The following is a 23,178-nucleotide window of genomic DNA, read 5'->3' as shown; positions in this document are numbered from 1 at the left end:
ATATATTTAATAAGTGTTAATACACTATTTAGATTAAACATCATAACTGCTGAGAGTGCAGTTCTGATCATTTTAAAAATGTGAGGAAACCAGGAAAGAACATGTCTCTTTTCTTGGCAATATGATTTTAATTTTTAAAAGCACTTAATTACATAAACTATATCCATCATCTTTGCATAGATAAATGTTGTGGCAATTTTTTGAATGAACCTCTTGGTTTCCTAAGAAATTATGGATACACCATAAATTTACAAATGAAAGGCCATTCATCAGAGTTATAAATATGAGTGGTTCCCGTGCTGATGCCCATGTAAACTTAAAGTGGTTTAATATCTATTGGCTTTTGTATATAGTTAGTACTGAGAAGAATATAGATATTGTCATACTTACATGGTGTCATAACATTGGCAAAGTGGTAGAACAACATGCAATATTTTTTGAATAGCGTGGCATTTCTTTGAATTATTGCTGGCAACAGAACATAAATCAGCCTTAATGATGGATATTCCAAAGATGTTTATTAATCTATTCATTTAATTTAAGATACTCACTCTTGGCATTTATAGAGCCAGCTCATAGGAAGTGGCAAGTTCTTCTAAACCTCAGCAGTTACTTTTAGGGACCCCGTTATTATGTCAGCTAAGTCTGGTTGCAATTGAGATCAGAATGCATAAAAATTATTTCCTGCTAATATCTGCTAAATATATTTAAGTAAAATTGATTTTCTTATATGTGTCTAAACAAAATCTCAATTTGTTTCACCATTGAATGAAACTTACTACATGACTGTCTATTTGAACTCTCCATTTTTAAAGCCTATTTTTCTTCTTCTTCTTTTTTTTTCTTTTTTCCTTCCCCTACCCCTTTCCTTTCTCTCTGTCTTTTTCTCCACTAGAAAATAATCCTGCATTGTGTAAATTTGATTGAAAAGGACTGGAAAACTGACAAAATTCCTCTGTACCAAATTAATGAACAGCATATGGCATATGATTTTGATAATATGTAATCAGATTAAAGACAGCTAGGATGGACGGCAGTCAAGAGCACAGAGTACAGAGGGAATTTACATTTGATAGGAAAGGTCAAAGAAAGCCAGTAGTAGTTACACTGAAGAAGGAGTCAGCTATGCAAATATTATGGAATTAGGATAGTATGAAAGTGTGTGCATGTGCTTTACTAACATATGAAAAATTCAGGCACAGAGCTAACTTCTGAATTAAAATAATGTAAACAGAATTCAGTTTCTCTCCATCTCTCAGAGTCCACTAATATAGCCTCAGTTTCTGACTTCATTTGGTAGTAAGATGGTGGCAGGGGCATTGCTTCAGCTGTAACATCCTCTCAGGCTTCAGGTCAAGCTGGAAAAGAGAAGATGCCTTTCTCAGGAGCCCTATAAAAAGTGTCTTTGTACTAATTTGTTCTGATTAGATCACTGAATAATCCTGTGCCCCTCTCTTGGAGCAGAGAGCAGAATCACTTTTGTAATTTTCCATGGACTAGGCACTGGGTTTGTATCCCAGAAGGAAGTAGGGTACTATTAACTGAAAGAGGCTGCATTAATGCTAGGTAGCAAAAAATAAATGGATTGCTGCCAGAAAAATCACAATGGGCACATATACATGAAAATTTGCATATCATTCTAGAAGCCTTTGGATTTCCTAGCAATCTGTGGGTTCTAGGATAAGAAACTTGAATAGTGACAATGAATCTATGCCTTCTAGAACAAACAAAAATAGCATTGCTACCATAGCCATCCAGGATAATGAGTTGTTACCGGGACTATTTCCTGAATAAAGAGACAAAATGAGGATAATATGTAACGAGTAGTTTAAATGATAATACCAAATTAAGAATAAAAGCAAGTTACATAATTTTGTTAACTAAAGTGAAATGAGTGGTTCAGCCTTGGAGGTGCTTCTTTACTAGTATTTGTATTAAAAAACTAGGCAAATCTTTTATTTAAGGTAAGCACTTTATACTGGCAACATAAAAAGACATATTAGGAAAAGAAGTTTTCTTTGATTCAATAGCTTTTATTGTTATAGAAGCCTTTGTATCCCAAATCTCTTCAACTTCAGTTAAAAAAGTAGTAATCAAGTCTATTAAAGTAAATTGTAAAAAAAATCATTTTCAATAATTATATCAAATTTTGTGTTGATTAGCTGATTTTTTTCTTCTTGTCCATATTTTATTTTGGAACATGTTGATGAAGTCATTTATTTTCTTAATAATTATTTTTAATTGAGTAATTTAGATAGAATTGATAGAAGATATAAGTCAATCATAGGAAAACATGGGTACTTTTTAAATGCCTACATGGCGGTTATTTATTTTTCTATGCAATTGGGAAGAAATTAACCTTTTAACAAGGTGAAGACAAGAGTAGCTCTCACTGAAATGGAAGTCATAATTATGCTTCATTGTTCCATAGATTCCTTAGTTTCTTGAAAGAAGGAGTCAGCCTGGAGTTTTAAGTTGCTTCACTTGAGCATAACAGTTTTTCCTCTTGAGCAACTCAAAATATCACTCAAAAATGGGAAAAAATTCCTTGTTTACCAGATATTTTTGAGGAATAAATTTGTTAAAGAAGGTACAGTGTGTCACCTTTTGTCTCTTTGCACAAATGAAAGCCCTGTGAATTTAGCACTGTTCCTCATGAATGGATAAACTTTTGAACCAAAATCTTCCATTATTACTAAAATGAGTTGTTACTCCTCCTCAAGTTTGATATACCCAAGTTGCAGAGACATATATCATTTTCCCCCTACTAATTAATGCCGCTGAAATACAGCTATCATGGGGGATGATCAGTTTTCAAAATAGTTATACAAAGGCCATAGTGTATCTGATTATGAAGATTAACATGTTATTTGGAAAATAAACTCTTTCCCCAAACCTCTGTTTGCCACCAGTTCTTGCTTCGACTGAGACGTTCGTGGATTTCTGATCATTCTGTGTGTATATAGATTTTGTTTTGTTTTCCTTTCTAGATTACAACGTATCTTTACATAGTGTCAATTTTCTGTGAGTAGAAAACAGCAGGTAGTTCATTTGCAGAAAAGTGATTTACAGATTTTCTTGCTATGCATTCCTTCCTTTGATTTTCAGTTCCAGTTTTAATTTTAACCTAGCTAGGGGATTGCTTCTCTCCATAGTAATATATCAGTCATCAATAGAGTTTGGAGGAAAAGCGAGTTTCTCACTTATATGAAGAATAAGGAACAAATTTATTCATATATATATATGAAAAAGTGTTAAGTTGTTCTTCAGTTTTGGCTGACACAAATCAGTGGATATTTTTAAGGCTGTGCAGTTAAGGCAAGAAGACTATGTCATTCTTATAGTCCTTTCTAAGGACAGAAGAAAGAGGATCAAAATACTGTAAGAAAAGTCCAACCATATTTTTGTAATGTGATGTCCAATTTGGCTGTGTAGGTGTGAGTTTCAGGTCAACTTAAATGCATTTACAGATGTGAATTATAAAAACATTTCCTAGTATTAATTTTAAGGGCTTTTAAAGGAGAAGAATGAGTTTCATTGAGAACCCCAAAGCATAGATTACTAAAGACAATTGCCTCTCTGAATAGGACATGAGCTAAGGAGTGAACAGAGGGAGAAAATTCGCATACATGTTTTGAGTTTCACTTTAGGACTCTTGAAAGCTTCGGTCACTGATTGGGATTTTTCTCTAACTAGGAGTCAAAGAGACAAAGAAGCTAATCTAAATAATCTTTCTCAGGTTTTCTAAAAATGCTTGCAGATAAAAACATGTCAGACAACTGATCCAATAGGGCCTGAATTTTTTCTGTTTGTTTGTTTTAAATCCATTCTTTCCTGAGAAGGAAATAAAAGAAAGCCTGAGGTTGGTGACAGATTTGGGCTCTTGCCACATTCCCACCTCACTTTCATGGACATTTCTCTACTCCAGAGGAAGTTAATATTTTCCAGAGATGTTCCATAGGTATTCTAAATCATACTACAGACACCTGCTCCTATATATGGGTATGTTGTTCACCTAAGATGAATCAGACTTGATTTTTTTTTTTTTTCATGTGCTTCCTTTAAAAAACCTCATTAATCACAGTCTGCAGAATTTAGGGGGAAAGTTGGGTTAAACAGCTGACACTGTTTAATGTAAATGATTTATGATTATTCCTTATGTATACACAATAGGCACTTTATAAATTAGATTGTCCTAGGAGTAACATGATACATAAATGTTATTGCTATAAATTCTACACTTGGCTATATATTTTGTATCATGTGACCAGTGGACTTATAAATGCCGACTATTTCAACCTGCTCTTTCTACTCAATATTGTAAATGGTGACTTAGGTAAGCCTAACTGAGATGTATACAGAGGCAATCAAATTGCAAAAGAACAGGACATGCTGGCACCGCTCCAGCATGGCTTCTGGCTGTGTTCCAGAAGTGATGGCAGAAAGAAGAGAGAGATGGGAAGGTGAAACTATTAGATATATGTAGCCAAAAAATGAATCTAAATGAGTACTAATTTTTTTTTTTTTTTTTTGCCCAGTAAAACCAAGAATCTGGTGAGAGAGAAAAGGGGAAAAAGCAGAGCAAACAGGAAAAAAGCATTAGTAAAACCAATGTATTAAAATTTAGTTAGATGTTATTTCACAGGTGACTTTTCATTATTTAACATTAAGGATAAAGTTAATAGGTCTGTAATTATAAATGTTTTAATATCAATAAATATTTCATATATTTTTATACACGGATAGAAATAATATTTGATTACATGTTTTTACATTTCTGTGAATGATGAATTTGAGGAATTGGATTTTGCAAATCACTTAATTCTACTGGTGGATCAAGACACTTTATTATGTGTATAATGCTGTGATGCTAATAGCCCTCCCTTTTTTTTTTTTTTTTTACTGTGGTTTCTTAGCTTACTGTGATTTTCTTTCTGAGATCCTATAGACTTTGAGAGAAAAATCCCTGAATAATGGGATCATTTAGATCCAACTAATTGTTAAATATCAAACTCATCTAAAGTATTGAGTTAGATGGGAAAGGGTAGCACACCTGTAACTGACCAGCCAGGTTAATATTAGTTTCCTGGTGTCGACTCCTTACCTGATCACAGAGTCCTAACATCAGGGCTGATTTGAGTTGTACTATGCACTAATTTGTGTAAGGGAGAACTGGGCTGTGAAGAATTCTATTTTGTTTATAGTGTCTATTCTGATAGTGATTTTATAGTCCATTTTATAGGCTGAGTGTTCCAGTTGAGTCCCTCTCCCCACGCCCTCTTAAGTATTAATGTCTACACAATTGATCTGGTTACCCGTGAAGTCAGTCCAAATCGGCTGTTACAGTGACTGAAAATACAAGATCAGTAATTTTAAAACCTAGAGGTTACTGTCTTGCACAAAAGGACTAAGTCTTAGCAGGAAATCCCCAAGTGAAAAGATGATGGGACTTAAAGCACTCCATATGTGTGACTTGTAATAACGAACATTATTTTTTTTTGGCTGTGATATTGAAGGAAATATCCAAAATGTGCCCCTTATGACTTCTGTAACGCACTTTTAATTGTGATACTCTGGAGCTATCCTGGTGCATGCATGGGAAAGAATATGCATATGCACATCTCTCTATATTTGTAGGCACTGTAGTCAAAACACTTATTTGCCTAGCTCACTTAGCTGCATAGTTGACTTACCCACCCACCATCAAACCCTCTAGAGGAAATAGGACAGAAAGGTCACACAGAAGCAGTAAAGCCAATGATCTCTTATAAAACAGTTATTTAGGTTCTCAGTGGCACTGTTCATCTTCTGGAAGGGAGATCACTCCATTCTCTGCCCATCCCTCTGTCATCAGCATAGCTCTGGATGCTTGGAATAAAAGAAGAAAGCCTATTCTACCTTGTTGCTGCTGTACACTCAGGTAAGCCTGAACTGAAATCCCAGAGAGACTGCTGTACCAGACAGGCTAGACTATGGGGAGATTCTAGTGCTGATAGAGATCTTTACAGGGCTCAGTTCATTTGTCCTGTCAATTTTAACCACCGTTTAAAATTCCACTTTTTCTTATAGGAGGTTAAATGTAAATGCAAGACCTGTAGATTTATGTACATGTGCACGTGTGCGCGCACACGTGCACACATACGCGAATAAAATCTGAAAAAGTCTCATCACTGTTCACTGTTTGTTCAGTGCAGAATACTTAGAGTACCTATCATTTACTGAGGAGTTTCTTTGTGCCAGGAATTATTCTTGGGCTTTGCTTGTATTATATAATTTAAGCCTCCTACAGTACCCCTATGAAACAGGTACTATTATTATACCCACTTTTTCAGCTGAGGAACTAGAGACAGAGAGAAATTGAATAACTTGCCATGGTTCAATAGCTAGTAAGAGGCAGGGCAGGATTCACACTCAGGCAGAGTAATCTCAGGGCTCAAGCACACATTTTTCTAGGTTGATTTATAAGCAACATGCAGTGCTTCATGTATGAGAAGAATGCACTGGGGCCATCATTGAGCAGGAAATGGGATCCACTTGTTTTTATTGCAGTAATGGTCATGTATCTTCCTCTCTCAGGCCATAGTGTGACCAATGGCAAACTTTTTTTGAGAGAGCCAGTCAAAACTGCATGGAATATTCTATGGCCACAGAAGAGAAAGGAATGTGCTGGTCGATATGAGGAGCTGACCTAAGACCTTGCTTTCACTATAACCACAGTAAACAAGCGAGCTAATGAACCATAGATGTTTAGTGTGTCATCAGTGTCTTTCAATTTTGTCATCCTGGGTAGCTACCATCAAGAAGGACGGAGTGCCCTCTATGAATATGTATTTAGTACTAGATATAGCAATTTATTCTTTTGAAGAGCACTTTATCATTTTGGTTTTGATAAATGTATAAACAATAATCAGTAGTTAGGGGTTTCAGGCGAAAATGGATGCCATTATTAGTGATTTAACAAGTTTTCCTGTGAATTCCATGTGTATCACTGAGTCTGGATCCTGCGACCCAGAGATGCATATATCCAATTTTAAAGCAAGAGGCTTTAAAAGCCTCTTGCGCTATGAACCACTAGGATCTCAGAACTACAGTAGTTACTAATTTCCAGACTTTCAATATGTAAAATGAAGTACTCACACAAAAAACCTCGAGGCTGCATAGGTCAGTACATTTGCTTAAACTAATAATAAGATTAGCTTTTTCAGTTCTAGCTCTCCTTTTCCTATTTGCCTTGCTAACAAGGCCTTACTCCTGTTCAGTTACCTAGTGCCATGATCCCTCTACTTTTTGGACTTTTTATTATAATTTGAGCTGATTTTCCTAGTTCATGTAAAGAATTTCCATGAGGATAATAAAACATAAGGACTATTCAATAAATAAGAATGATGAAAACACAAAATTTCACCCAAACTGGGCAAAAGTGCATCTCACAGCACAGAATTCCGTAACATTTTGAAATTTGGTCTTTACAGATATTTTTCTCTGCCTGAAACATGTGTGCTGGTTCTATTTATATAAGGGAATAGTGACATCCTGTGTGTAGCTAGACTAATTGCCTCTGTAATTAACCTATTTGAGAAGGAAGTTACACAGAAATAAAATATCACTGAGTACTGAAAGAGGCAATTTTGTTTTAAAGCAAACTTCTAACTAACTTTACCAAAGGCTGTGGATAAAACAAAAAGATTCTTCCTTTATTTTATTCAGCTTCTCCCTTCCCTCCTTCCCTGCCATCCTTTTTCTTTTCTTCCTTTTCCTGTCTTTATATAGTTCCACTAATCTTCTTCATTTTCTGCCTATGACCTTTATTCCCCATATTATAAGCTAAAAATCTAGTTGTTGTGAGTGAAGATTCTATTTTTAAACCCAGAATTAGGGAATGATGTAAGTGTGGTAAAAAGAGACAGCATTTTTGTTTGCAAGGCTATTCAAATGTCTTTGCAGGTCAAGAGTAGGTAGGATATGTGTAGAATCATTTGGATGTCTTAGAAGCTGATGACAAAAAATCTTCACCTTCTTCTTTATCCCTTGATAAAATATGTATTAATTAAATTTAGAAGAGAGCACAAGAGCATGAAAAGCAGGGTTTCTCTTGACTTCTTAAAACCAGAAATTATTGGAATGCAGTATGTTGCAATAGAAAGAGTACAGTTTTTGGAGTCTGAATTATTCAGATCTCATCCCAAAAGAATGGCTAAAGGGGAGCAAGAAGAACAATTTCTTCCTCCATGCCCATTTTCTTTAGTGCCCCTTGTAATAATTTCAAAAGATAATATGTGGCCAAGACATCTGAGAGAACAGTGGGAGAAAGCAAGAGCAAGACGCATGTAGAGAAATTAGTCAAAATTATCCTGCGGTGCGTGTCCTAACGCACCCACCAGACAACAGCAAGACCAGAGCATCAGGGCCCTCACCCAGCCTTAACCTCATGAGTCATCCTCTGCCTCATAATCAAAATGATATTTTGAATCAGATCACTTAATACTTTTTTTATGGGACAAAATGATATAGTTTTCAACTCAGGTAACTAAGTTTGTATTTTGCACATTATACTGACTGAAAAAGCTCTATTTAAAGTTGTCCCTACTACCAAGAAGAATTTCTTGAAATATATGAGAATTTGAAATATATGACTTGAAATAGATGAGAATTTTAAGCCAAGGCAAACGTAGTCACTACATTATATACTGATTAGCATGGAATAGTTGGAGTAGAAATGTTTCTGGGATTCAAAGCATGGTGGACTTGGATTCCTCCATTTCCAGGATATACTTTTGATGCCTCAGTTTCTTTATCTGTGAAGTGGGGATAGATATATACTTCCTTTCTCAGGTAATCATAAGACTTTAGTGAAGAAGCATGTATGCAATCCTATCCACAATGCCTATAAATAAATGCTTAAGAAATAGCAGCACATATTATTTTAGATAATATTTGATAAAGCAACATGATTTAGTTAGCAAATAGTTGATTGTAAAGGTAATTAACTATCTGGTTGAACTGTTCTTCAAGTGGATTAGATTAATGACCTAGGCTCACCATTTATTGCTTTGTGATCTTTACTGTAGTAACCTTCTACTTTTACTGATAATTTTTATTAGCAATAACTAAATTTCCATTCTTGGAAGATAGTGAAAGGATCATTTTTTTACAGTTAATTATTATTTCTTGGGAAAGATACAAAACAAAGAGGAGAAAGGAACACTTCAGAGAATTTTCCTGTGCATCACCTTTGTGGTTAATACTATAATCACTGATGATTATTGGATTGCAAAGAAGGCTTCTTATTGGTAAAAGGAAATCCTCAATTTTATATAAAAATAGTCTTTCGATCCTGGCTATGTTTTGGCAATTGTGCTAATTAAATGTAGTATCTACAATTATTGAGGTGTCCCATATTTTTACACAAACCTCCCATCTGTTTCGTTGGTGCTTTTCAATAAGATAGAAACTCAGAAAACCATCCTCTAGAGAATCAGATTCAGTTGCTTCTTATTATCACAAAATAGCTCACTCATCCATTCAACAAATATTTATTGGATGCCCATTACATGCCACACACTGTGCCAGTCTTGAAAATATGGTAATGAACAAAGTAGACAAGGCACGAGTTTTGTAGGTACACAGAGGAGGTAGGTAACCCAAAACGAGGGATTATAATAAAGTATGTAAGTCTTAAAATATAGAAAATTTGGTGTTTTGGCTAAACTGAGGCATACAATAGTCTTTTTATTTTTTTTGAGATGGAGTCTCGCTCTGTCTCCCAGGCTGGAGTGCAGTCGCATGATCTAGGCTCACTGCAACCTCTGCCTCCCGGGTTCAAGCGATTCGCCTGTCATCCTCCAGAGTAGCTGGGATTACAGGCACATGCCACCATGCCCAGCTAAGATTTTGTATTTTAGTAGAAACGGGGTTTCACTATGTTGCCCAGGCTGGTCGTGAATTCCTGAACTCAGGCAATCTACCTGCCTCAGCCTCCCAAAGTGCTAGGATTACAGGTGTGAGCCACTGAGCCTGGCCGAGGCATACAATTTCAGTTGTGGTTGGTGGGGTAGGAGTAGTCTTATCTCCTTTTAATTTCTGTAGCATTTTCCCTGTGCTTCCATTAGAACCTCCTGCTTTGCATTGTAGTTCCTTGTGATGATGGCATCTTCTCTAGACTGCAGGATTCTGAGGAGGCAGGCAGGATACACGCGTGATTCTCCTTCGCGTCTTCACACAGAACCTACACTCATGCACTGCATATAGTAGGCACTAAATAAATGCTGTTGAAGGCATGCAGCAAGGAAGAAGTCCTAAAGGCTTGTTTCTCTTGTCTTAAAAAATTTTCTTAAATATTTCACCTCGAAGTTTCTCCTCCTTCATGTTAATGGTAGTACAAGAAGATAACCCAATGAAAGTCATGATTTCTCCCCACCACGCCCCACTTACCTGTTAGTCTCTCAAAATTTAATCCACACCAAACTTCTCTGGAAGAAGTTAATTATTAATTGTAAGACATTCAAAGTTTGCTCTGCAGAAGTCTGACTTTATTTGCCATATGCAAATAAGAATGAAAGAAGCATCTATTATTTATGGTACACATTGGGGTGTCATGATCAGCCTTTTTTTCTCTGCCACTGGATCTGTCAAAAGGGTAAATGTTTGGGATGGTCAGTGTCTAGTTTTAAAACGTCAGAACTCTTCATTAGTTAATAGAAAGATACAACATGTAACCGATGGTTTAGTATTCATTTGCCATTGCTTAAGTCCAAGTATTCGGAAACCCTACAAGATAAAATTAAATTCAGAGATTTTTTTAAAAATGGGAAAGTAATCAGCTTTTACACAAAAAAACAATGAAGAAAATTCAGTATTGAGAAAAGATTTGGGTGAAAAGAATGAAGTCCTTTCATATTCTTCTGGTAGTAAGTGAGGTGCGCTGAGATTGAGAGGCCTGGGCATGGCGTTGCCTGCAAGCTGGGGTGTAATTTAGTGAGCTGACAGGAGGAGTGAAGTATCTCCTCAATATCTGTGTTTGGCAGAAGAGATGAATGCATACATCAGGAAACAATGTTTAAGTGTTTTATTTCCTTATTTCAGCCTGTCAAACTGTCAGTGTAGTTAATGGCCACCAAGAGAGAAAGAGAGAGAGAGGAAGGAGGAGGTACAGAGAGAAACAAAGGTGCTATGGAATCTGAAAAGAAAGAAACCAGAAAAGCATTTGCATGTTTCTGTGGCATAATGGTCAGTCAGACAAAAAATAACTCACTATATTCATCTCTTTACTAAAGCCAGATGTGCTGGTTCCCTACCTACCATCCCCGCACCTCTCTCTTTCCTTCCTTTATGTCCCTAATCATTGCTTCACTTAACTTTGATCTCTGTGTTTCCGTTCACTGGAGTCTAGATTGATTATCAATACTTAAGGGATTATTTTATGCTATATTGGTAGTATCAAATTTTGCTCAGTTTTTCAAGTTTGCTATCTTGTGTGTATTCTGTAGAAAATCTGATATTATGCTGTTTAATAAAAATGTCCACTTTTATGTGAAATATCTCCCCTTTTTTATCCTTTTGAGCATTTTTAAATCCACAAAGAATAAATCAGGCTGGATTTTGACCAATTGCATCTTTCTGTTTTTTTTTTTTTTTTTCTGAAAAAACGCTCAAAGTGAAATGCCTAAATCAGACATTTTATTCTTAGGAATACCAAACTATTCTAAATTTCTAGAAAAATCTTAGCACAGCCAGGGATTTCTATTTCATAATAGGGAAGTATTTATATTGGATCTTTTTGTGTCTGGAAATAAGTAATTTTTCCCCAGAAATAGAAAAGCCTCTTATTCACCTCTGTGTCAAACCTTGAATTTAAAATCTTTGAATTCATACCAGTGATGGATACTTCTCATAATGAACAGTTTCGCTTGCCTTTAAACAGAAAACATTTAATTGGGAAAAATAAACAATTTGTTTTTAAAATATCGATGTAAAAATCTCATAAAATGATCTAAGGAAAAGTATTGTGGGGTGTTAAACACAGTGGGCCCTGAATCTGGCCTATCGTCAAATCACCTTAAAGACATTTTAAAATGACCTTGGGTGCCCCCTTCCAGATTGCTAGGATGTGTATCTGCAGGGAGGGGGCCCAGCATCTGTGTGTGAAAGATGCACCCCTCACCACACCCGCTAACTCCTGAACCCCAGATGATACGGGTGATGAGCTGGCTGGGAACCACACTATCCTGATATTGCACAAAGCATTGCTGCCACTGCTGCAGGGAGCTCTATGAATCTGGCTGATTTCTAACATTTTCATTTACACATTTGGGGCCAGTCACAAGCTTTCGGGGGACAAAGTTTGTCATCTCTATACAATTTCTATGACCTTTTCCACCCCTAAAATCTTGTGACTTCATTACATTAATGAGGTTTTAAAATTTTAAACTTAGTTAAAATACACATACATTGTTTTATATTAGTTTTTTTTTTTTTTTTTTTTTTAAGTTACTAGAAGGAAACAAAAAATGCCAAAAAGTCAAAGAATCTCCCCTCTCGTCCCCAGTTTGATTTAAGTATCCTTGATTGGGCTTCTTATTTCATGATACCAATCACACAAATTTAATCATTAAAATAAAAATGCACTGCTCTGCCCTTTAGATTATCCGCTGCTAAACTGAACGCTTCTCTACCCATCCAAACTTGCTTATTACACAAATGATACGACTAGGCATCCTGTTGTGTTAGAGACCAATGGTCACCTTTCCTATCATTTATCTTTGATATCTTAGGTGGATTTTGCCCCCTAAAATATTGTTCATCTGTCAGCTTCTCTTTGCCTCCATCACCGTGTATCCTGGGCCAGTCCAGGAAAGCCTGGATTCTGGAATATCCTCCCAATTGAGAGTCCTTCCAAGGAGTTGCTCTGCTCCAGTAAATGCTCTGTACTTGACAAAGATTTTAAACCTGCACATCTGATCATAGGTCTTCTCTAATGGAAAACTATCAATGGCTTTTCCTTGTGCTGAGGACCAAAATCTACGGCTTGGCCTGCAAGGCCCCATATGATCTCCCTAATCCTTCTCCCCTACCTTCTGCAGAGCAGACCCACTGGCCTCCTTCAGTTTCTCACACATGGTACACTCCCTTCCCCACTTAGGGCTACCGAGGGTTTTGTTTTGTTTTTGTTTGTTTGTTTTCTGCTAGGAGATTGTTCCCCTCTAGTTCCTTTTCAGATCAGCTGAGTTGACATTCCCTCAGGAGAACATTTTCTGATCTTCCAGACATGATTGGGTCCCCCTGGTGTATGCTCTCATAGAATACCTTGCATTTTCCTCCAGAGCATTTTTTTCACAGTCTATAATTTCATATCAATAGAAATGGTTAGTTTTAACCTAATCTATAAGACTATAAACTTGGTAAGGGTAGGGATCTTGATTAATTTGTTCACCACTGATTTCCTCATTATTCAGTGTAATACATAGTAGTACATAGTAAGTTCTTCAAGTGTTTGTTGAGTAAAAGAATAATGAGGCAACTGCTCCCTTATGCAGGAAGACCCCCATCCCCAACACATACTCTTCCCAGCCTTTTAGTCTATGCAAAGCATTATCATTTTTCTATAGCAAGGAATGGCGACACCCCAGTCTGCCCCCACGTTGCATTCTCTTTCCCAGAAACATCTGAACTCCTGGTTTCAAAGTTTTCTGTACTCCTCTGAAGTTAAAGAGGAGCGTGAGAGCAGTTGCTCTAGGTCCGTTGCTTCACTCTTGAAAAAAGTGGTGCATGGTTCTACGGAGGAAATATGGGTAGAGTAGAAACCCTTCCATAGTTACAGGAAATGAAGCCTCCAGGTTCTGGACTCCCCCGTTTGTTCGAGTAAAGGGTTGCTTCACAGAGGGTAGATACATCTCAGATCTGACTTGGTGAATCAGAGTGTCACATTCCTGCCTTGACACAACACATTGACACAGGGTCCTGACAATAAGGGCAGTTTATAGAGCCAGATAGGATTTGACATACGGAGTTAGTTACAGCAGGGTATTTACTACCGTCTGCATCTTAAGTGCGTCATATTCTCCATACAATGTAACGACCTGGGAAACTGGAGCCCCTGCCGTGCACCTCATGCATTAGAGGGCTCTCTTCTGGCTGTGTCCCCGTCCCCTGGGTGCGTGAGAAATTCATGAGAACCCATTGTAGCCATGCTCCAGGTATCTCATACCTCATAATTCTTTGTCCAAAGACCTTGTACCTGCCATACTTGTCAGTGAGGTGCATGCACGCTTCTTCCATAGTCTGTCTTTCAGAGGTCGTGCTCTGCCACTGGAGTGTCAGATTCTAGGCTCAAGCATGGCCAAGGGGCAGCTGTTTGAGAAGGACTGGTCACAGAGAGGGAAGGCACCCATTTGTTCTCTTGTCCTGGGTCTGCAAATGTTAGGGAGATACTTGATGACAGCTTTAAGGAGAAGGTATGTAATAAGAAGAGAACAGAAAATGAAGATCTGAGGAACATAACATCAAGGCCTGGACAAGTTATATTTGACTAGATAAACAAACCAATCAGTGCCTGAGTAAAATAACTTCTGAAAAGAGAAGTCAACTAGAAAAACCAGAATTAGGAAAGTAGAGTTTCGATTTTTACGGTATGGCTCTCACCTCTAGCCACAGCCAGCCCTGAATGTTGGGACATTTGTTCTGGAGAGGAAGGTCACAGGAATGATCATGACATGAACCTGCTGGAACCCGTTGTTGTGACTCCACTGAAGCTTCGTATGTTATTCAACTTTTTTTTTGAGAGACAGCCATTTGAGGATTGCTTTGTATTTGTTTCTCATTATGTAATCAATATATAATCTATTCCCAACATTTTCAGTAGTCAAGTAGAGAGAACTTGTTATTTCCATTACTGGGTGGAAAAATTAGCACTCTTCCATGTAGCCAGTCAGTAGCATAGTTAGAATTCACTATTGTGAAATCACCAGTTAGAACTCACTATTGTGAAAACACCTGCCCATTCACTGTTATCCTAAGCTCATAAAATCTCATACTGCTCAAAATCTCCAAATCTGATACTATTGGACAACACCAAGAAGGATCACAGTGTGGGACTTCTTTGCTTTCAAGATACTTAAACCATTTCCTTCAATAGGCAGCTCTCTTCCTCTGAGCCAGCAGCTTTCTCTTTTACAGTCCCTTTAGAATCTTTCACAAAGTTGAAAGAGCTGTAATTTTAAGGTAACTATTATATTCAAGACATTAATGACCTGGATCACTGAAAATAACCATGGTAACAGGTGAGAAATCAAAGATAGTTAATTTAATTGCCACTGAAAGAAAATAAGTGCAAATAATCTATAATTCTTCATTTCCAATATGTACATGTTATTTTCTTACTGCATTAATTACCCAATAGTTAGACAGAAATTATCTAGTTGTTGCTCTGTGACTCTCCATTGTATTCATGTAATGGTTTTCCCTCCAATAACTAATCATTATAATTTCTTACCTCAGCAACTTAGGCTGCCATGAACTGGGTAACATGTTCATTCCGTTGACATTAGCAATTTTGAATAACAATAAAAATGATACTTTAAGTATAGAGAAAAGGAATTAAGCCGTTCTTTCAACCTAGGTACCTAAAGGCCACTCCAATTCACTGCCTCTCTACAAACTGCTAATGATCTGGCATTGCTTCTTAGAAAGATTTCAGAACTTTCAAATTCTTACTTCTTTTACTAGGAGTCACTGGAATATTCCCCTATATAACTACGAGGCATGTTTAGAATCACTGATAGAGATATTCGATAATTTACATGTCTATTCTGGGTCAAATCTTTTGCTAAGCTGGAAATACAATGGTCTCCAGGACAGAGATGGGGGTACAGATGATAAAGCACAGAATCGTGACTAGTGAGCAAATTTATATAGTTTTTTTTTTTAAATTTTAATTTAATCCAGATACTCTACAAGACAGTAGATAGATAGTATGTACATTTCCAGACTGCATGGAAAAATCTTGTTGTATAACAATATAAAGGATAATCCGTTGTATAATTTGAGGTAATATTTACCACTTATTGAGTTCTTTCTTTTCTTTTCTTCTTTTCTTTCTGTTTTTTTTTTTTTTTGGACAGAGCCTTGCACTGTTGCCCAGGCTGGAGTGCAGTGGTGCAAACTTGGCTCACTGCAACCTCCACCTCCTGGGCTCAAGGCAGTTCTCATGCCTCAGCCTCTCAAGTAGCTGGGATTACAGGTCATGTGTGCACCATCACACATGGTTAATTTTTGTATTTTTAGTAGAGACGGGATTTCGTCATGTTGTCTGGGCTAGTCTTGAACTCTTGGCCTCAAGTGTTCCACCTGCCTTGGCCTCCCAAAAAGCTAGGATTACAGGCATGAACCACTGCATGTAGCCTTATTTAGTGTTTTCTATGTCCTAGATATGGTCATTTAATGCTCACACACATACACACACTGCCTCCATAGTGAATTCCCTTATCTCCGTTTTTCACATAAAAAAGCTAAGGTTAAAAGCTGACCAGGCCAGGTGCAGTTGCTCACGCCTGTAGTCCCAGCACTAAGGGAGGCCAAGACAGGAGGCTTGCTTGAGCCCGGGAGTTTGAGACCAGTCTGGCCAACATAGGTATAACCCATCTCTGTAAAAAATACAAAAATTAGCTGGGCTTGGTGGCATGTGACTATGGGCCCAGCTACTCAGAAGGCTGAGGTGGGAGGATTGTTTGAGCCTGGGAGGTTGAGGTTGCAGTGAGCTGTAATCATGTCATTGCACTCCATCCTGGGTGACAGAATAATACCCTGTCTCAAAAAAAAAAAAAAAAAAAGTGCTGACCGAAGTCACCGGAGCAAGTAAGTAAGAGGGAGCAGATCTCGGTGGTGGCTGGGTCCTACACCCTACTAAGTTCTGAGGTTTCTACAGAAGGAACAAACAAGAACCTTCTCAGTGTTGGCACTTTCAATAGTCAGTGCTCAATGAATAGGATATTAAATTTTCCTTGATTCTGTTGCCTGTTTTAATTACAGACTACAACAAAACCATTTCAGAAAGAATCTGTTCCATCTTTTAGATTGGTTTCTCAATCTCCTTTGGCAATTTTGTCTCAAAAACTGCCCCAGAAATAAGAAAATGAATGCATGAGCAAAGGTAGATAGAAACATGCTAAAATGGAAATATAGAAAGAAAAAGTGTCAGCAAAGATGTGGAGAAATTGGAACTCGTATGCACTGTGGGTGGGAATGTAAAATGATATAGCTGCTATCTAAAACAGTACAGTAGTTCCTCAAAGAGTTAAACATATTATTTACCATACAATCCAGCAATCCCCCTTCTGTGTATATATCTCCAAAAGAATTGAAAGCAGGGTTTCAAAGAGATATTTGTACATTTATGTTAATGAAAGCATAATTTACAATAGCTAAAAGTAGAGGCAACCAAAGTGTCCATTGGTGGATAAATGGATAAACAAAAGGTGTTATGTAGATAAAACAGAATATTACTCAGCTTTAAAAAGGAAGGAAATTCTGGTACATGCTACAATATGAATAAGCCTTGAGGACATGATGCTAAGTCAGATAAGCCAGTCACAAAAGGACAAATACTGTCTTTGTGAGTATTCCACTTATGTGGGGTACCTAAAGTAGTCAAAATCATAGAGACAGACAGAATGGTCGTTGCCAGGGGGTGGAGGGAGGAGAAAAAAACAGACTTATTGTCAAATGACTGTAGACCTTAAGTTTTGAAGGATGAAAAAGTTCTGGAGATTGTTTGCACAGCAGTATGAATGTATTTAATGTGACTAAACAGTACACTTAAAAATGGTTAAGGTGGTACTTTTTGTGTTCTGCATATTTTACCACATGAACAGTTTTTTAAAGGAAGTACAGACAGAGGGGAACTGGGGAGAGGGGATGAGTTAAATGAATTGTTTAGCAAAGACATCTCTGAGATATGAATGGTGCTGAGGAGGCAGCTCTGTCAAAAGCCAAAGAGCGAGATATCTCCAGACAGAGGGATCCACAAATCTAAATCCCTCAGTTGAGAAAGAGCTGGGTATGTTTAAATGAAAAGGAAGCTGTGTTAGTCCATTCTCACACTGCCAATAAAGGCATACCTGAGACTGGGTAATTTATAAAGGAAAGAGGTTTAATGGACTCACAGTTGCACATGGCTGGAGAGGCCTCACAATCATGGTGGAAGGCGAAGAAAGAGCAAAGGCATGTTTTACATGGCGGCAGGCAAGAGAGCGTGTGTAGGGAAAATGCCCTTTATAAAACCATCAGATCTCATGAGACTTACTCTCACAAGAACAGCATGAGAAAACCCACCCCCATGATTCAGTTACTTCCTGCTGGGTCCCTCCCATGACACATGGTGATTATGGGAGCTAAAATTCAAGATGAGATTTGAGGGGGACACAGCCAAAGCATATCAGAAGTGAACAGAGCAGGCTGAGTGTGGTGTCTCACACCTGTAATCCCAGCACTTTGGGAGGCCAAGACGGGCAGAGTCACCTGAGGTCAAGAGTTCCAGACCAGCCTGGCCAACATGGTGAAACCCCGCCTCTACCCAGAGTACAAAAATTAGCCAGGCATGGTGGCATGTGCCTGTGATCCCAGTTATTCGGGAGGCTGAGTCAGGAGAATCACTTGAACCTGGGAGGAGGGGGTTACAGTGAGCCAAGATCACACCACTGCTCTCCAGCCTGGGCAACAGAGTGAGCTTCCATCTCAATAAATAAATAAATAAATAAATAGGAGTCAATAGAGCAGTAACATAGTGGCATGTGATGAGCTTGGAGCAAGGTAGGCAGGGTCTGGTTATAGAAGGACCAGTAGACATAGAAGAATTTGGGACTGCATTATCATGACATTTTGGCTTTATTTCCAAGGACTCTGTGTCTTAGGAGATCACAAACTTTAGAGTATCCATTTTATTTCAAAACTGGTAATTGGCACACTTCTTAATGCCATGATTCAAGTATCTCTCATTGCACAAAGACTCATTTTAAAAATATTCAGAAGTGGCGTGTTAACTTGGTGAATTTCTGTTTTTTTGTTTTGTTTTGTTTTGTTTTTTTGTTTTTTAATTAGCTGTATTATCTCTGAAGCAATTACAACCTGAAAAAAATTCCCTTTGAATCTGTCTGTCTTGGCAAAATAGCAGTGAACCACTGTTTAACACACTGCATTCATTTTATACTTGAAAGTACTTCAAAGCATCTCTGGAAGTTTTCTGGGGCCAGGTCGGTTCATCAATTCTTACTACAGTGATTTCAGAGACTCTGGAGGCCCTAGTTTAAGTAATTAGTATTGCTAACTTTGCTAAAAACTGTCTGGCACTGCACTTAGCAGTTTCAATTCACAACAGATAGTTTAATACTGTAGTCACATCCTACAATTGTTAACGTACAGAATTTAAAAGTTTATCAAAGTGGCAGTTGTCATCATTTAGATACATTTTCTTAAGTATGTTTTTAAAAAGCAAAAGTTGCTTAAATTCAAACATGTATTTTGTCGTTAAATCCCCTTACACACTTATTTCCTAAGATGAAAATGTCATTATTTAAAGAATTGATAACTCTAATTTGAAGAAATCTATTGTGTATTATTGTGATTATAGTTAATGAGAATTTTTTTTTTTGCTTGAAAATTGCTTAGAGAGTAGATTTTAAGTGTTCTCATCACAAGAAAATAAGCATGTGAGGTAATGCACATATTAATTCGCTTGATTTAGCTGTTCCAGAATGTGTATATAGTCATCCCTGGTTATCCTTGAAGGATTGGTTCCAGTACCCCAGCAGATATCAAATTTCAAGGATGCTCAAGGTCCTTGATATAAAATGATATAGTATTGCACATCCTCCCTTATACTTTAAATTATATCTAGATTAACATATACTAGCAAATACAATGCCTGTACATCATTTCATTCACATGGATTCAACTTAGTACTTGGTGCATGGCAAATGCAAGTTTTGCTTTTTGGAACTTTAGAATTTTTTTCCCCAAATATTTTCTGTCCTAGATTGCTGAATCCATGAATGCAGAACCCATGAATATGGAGGGCTGACTGAATTTATCAAACATCAGGTTGTACATCACAAATTTTTACAAATATTGTCAATTAAAGAAAAAGTCAGGCATGGTAGCTCATGCCTGTAATCCCAGCACTTTGGGAGGCCGAGGCGAGTGGATGACAAGGTCAGGAGTTTGAGACCAGCCCGGCCAACATAGTGAAGCCCTATCTCTACTAAAAGTACAAAAGTTAGCTGGACGTGGTGGCATGCACCTGTAGTCCCAGCTACTTGGGGAGACTGAGGCAGGAGAATTGCTTGAACCCAGGAGGTGGAGGTTGCAATGAGCCGAGATCATGCCACTGCACTCCAGCCTGGGCAACAGCACGAGACTGTGTCTCAAAAAAAAAAAAAGTACTCCAAAAATAAAGTATTGATAACTCTGAAGAAGACCCATCCATTTGAATAGACTGTGAATACATTTATGCTATATTCTGCATAGTACTTTTTTCTGTTTCGTATATGTTTGGAAATTTTATCCTCCTTTGAAATACTGTTCCCTGCTATTCAAGTTCAGCATGGCACATGGTTCTAAAATACTTCTCATTTGACTTTTCTTAGCACATCTCACCTGACATTTGTCTGAGATTATCAGTAATATGGAAGGATTCTGGGAAAATTTCCCTAAATGAATTGATGATGTTCATTTTCCCACATTTCAATAAAAGGACCTGAATCTAGAAGATTGGAAGTTTGACTTTGAAGTAATGCAGAAATACATTCTTAACGGGATGACTTGAACAGTTGAAACTTAACGTTGATGAAGTATAAGTGCATTTGGATCAGATAAGCAAACATAGAGACAGGGTAGTGTGAGTGATTTATGGAACCTGGGCTCCCTTGTTTACACTAATGTGCCGTAGTAATAGAACAGAAGGAAAGGTGTACCCAGAGAGCGGCAGAATAAGTGTGCAGCTGCTGTGAACAAGCCCCAAACAAAGCCAACAGTACCTGAATGCCATTCATTCTCCTTCACGACAATTCTATTAATGCCTTCAGTGAAGTAGGGATAAACTTCACAGTTTATCCATGTGCGACTTAAGAATTTTAACTACTTAAAATAAATAACATGGAAGAAAATAGTATTTTAGAGTATTTTAGGTTTTAGGATGAATGGTTAAGTGCAATCAATTCTTTCAAAATTATCAATATTAATTTTATACTTTTCCATTTGGAGTACCAATATTCATAGTCTTATTAAAACTACCTCTGGTAATAATTCATCTAATCAATACACAGGTAATGGTCAAAGGGATATAAAGACCACTACCCTGTTCTCAATTAGGTTTTAACTAGTTTGGAAGATCCAACTGAAACATGAAATAATATAGGAAGAAGGTGCTTCTTTGCTAGTTAGTGGAAAAGCAGTGGAGAAAAAGTGCTAGATGGACTGCAGGTCCCTGGAGAGGGTTCATGGACTAAGAACTTGAGCTGGCTTGGAAGTTGGTGTAGGCAAAGGAAGTCTTGAAGGTTTGGTCACCTGAAGCCTTAGAAAGTGAAATGCCTGGGAACTTTTCGTATTTATGTTAAAATACCTGTGAATTTTGCATTCTGTTCCACAGTATGGCTGAATTCATTCTAAAATAAAATGTATATGTTACGGTGAATTTATTTAATGTTGTTTTCCATGTCTAGTATACCAGAAAGTTATGGCCTGTTTCACCTGTGATGTTCTCTTACCCCGTACACCACCACATATCCTCAGGAATATGACTGACCACTCCAGTTTGAGAAGCACCGCTGTGCAGGATGACAGTGCATTTAAAGGGAAGAACCTTTCCTTGGCTATTAGCATGTAATTGACCTGAGTTAATAAGAATTTCTTTAATCCTTAAAAGACTTTTGTGTGTACACATTTTTTTATATGAGTTTGATGGGCTTTATAAGCAACCCAGGCTTCCTTTTTATAACTAGGGCTCAGAGAGTTCCATGTGCTGGTAAGAGTACATTTTCAATAAGATGCTCTATGATTGGGTGCAAAATCAACATCCTCCCAAGTTTTGCTTTTAAAGTACAAGCCTTTGTTTTGTATTTCTGTCTGAAGCTTTTTTGACCTTTGTCAAAAATGTTTTCCAGTTATTCAGAGCACATGGGTGTGCTCTAACAGGAGACCACCCAAGCACATCCCTTTCCCTTGGCAAATTCCACTCCAAATGAGGAGCACAGAAGCTTCTCATCACTGGTGAGAACAATAGTCATTTGAATGTTTGAAAAAGGTTAAGACTCTTCTGTCAGGTCACCGAGACTGGTCTCTGTGGCTTTGTATTATCATGTTTCAAGGTGGGACAGTGGCACAGCTGTGATCCGTGTTCATCGCCAGTGTGGAAGCTTGGACCAGGAGTCCTTAGTCGTGCCAGAGCTTCTCCCTGACGTTGTTCCCATGTGTGTCAGGTAGCAAATCGCAAACTGGCTGAGCAGCAATGCAGCACACCATGGAAAGGATAAGGAACTTAAAAGGAATTTTAAGGCACCATTTGTATTTTATGTGATTTTTTTTTTTTTTTTTTTTTGAGACAGTCTTGCTCTGTCGCCAGGCTGGGGTGCGGTGGCACGATCTCGGCTCACTGCAACCTCCGACTCCCTGGTTCAAGTGATTTGCCTTCCTCAGCCTCCCAAGTAGCTGGGATTACAGGCACCCGCCACCATGCCCAAGTAATTTTTGTATTTTTAGTAGAGATGGGGTTTCACCACGTTGGCCAGGATGGCCTCAATCTCCAGTGGCACAATCTCGGTTCACTGCAACCTCCAACTCCCTGGTTCAAGCGATCCGCCCACCTCGGCCTCCCAAAGTGCTGGGTTTACAGGCGTGAGCCCCTGCACCCGGCCTATGTGATTTTTACTTCTTTGATAAACATGAAAACTGATTCTCAAGTCCCTACATTCTTAAGTCATCCAAAGTTATAAAGTAGTACTAAGACATTTTTGCCAAAAATCCCCAAGTAAACAATTATCACAACTTGCAGTTGGCTTTCTGGCTACAGCATTGCTTCTCCTGTCCTCACCAAATACCTTTCTTCACTTCCTGTTTCTGCCTTGGTCCTTCCCCACAAATCAGCCCCTCCAGCTTCTTACCTGTGACTCAATCAGAGCAGCTGATTTTTTTGGC

The 23,178-nt window shown here is 37.8% G+C and overlaps 1 protein-coding gene across 2 annotated transcripts in view; it reads left to right on the top strand.

Moving 5' to 3' along the window:
- SOX5 (SRY-box 5) overlaps positions 1-23,178 on the top strand; it is a 1,043,232-nt gene that overhangs the window by 194,785 nt on the left and 825,269 nt on the right. The gene's annotated exons all lie outside the window — the stretch shown is intronic.

Source organism: Theropithecus gelada, chromosome 11 (assembly GCF_003255815.1).
Source record: "Theropithecus gelada isolate Dixy chromosome 11, Tgel_1.0, whole genome shotgun sequence".
NCBI classification, from domain to species: domain Eukaryota; kingdom Metazoa; phylum Chordata; class Mammalia; order Primates; family Cercopithecidae; genus Theropithecus; species Theropithecus gelada.
The sequence above is the reverse complement of the archived record's forward strand: the minus strand, read 5'-3'. Positions and strand labels throughout refer to the sequence as shown.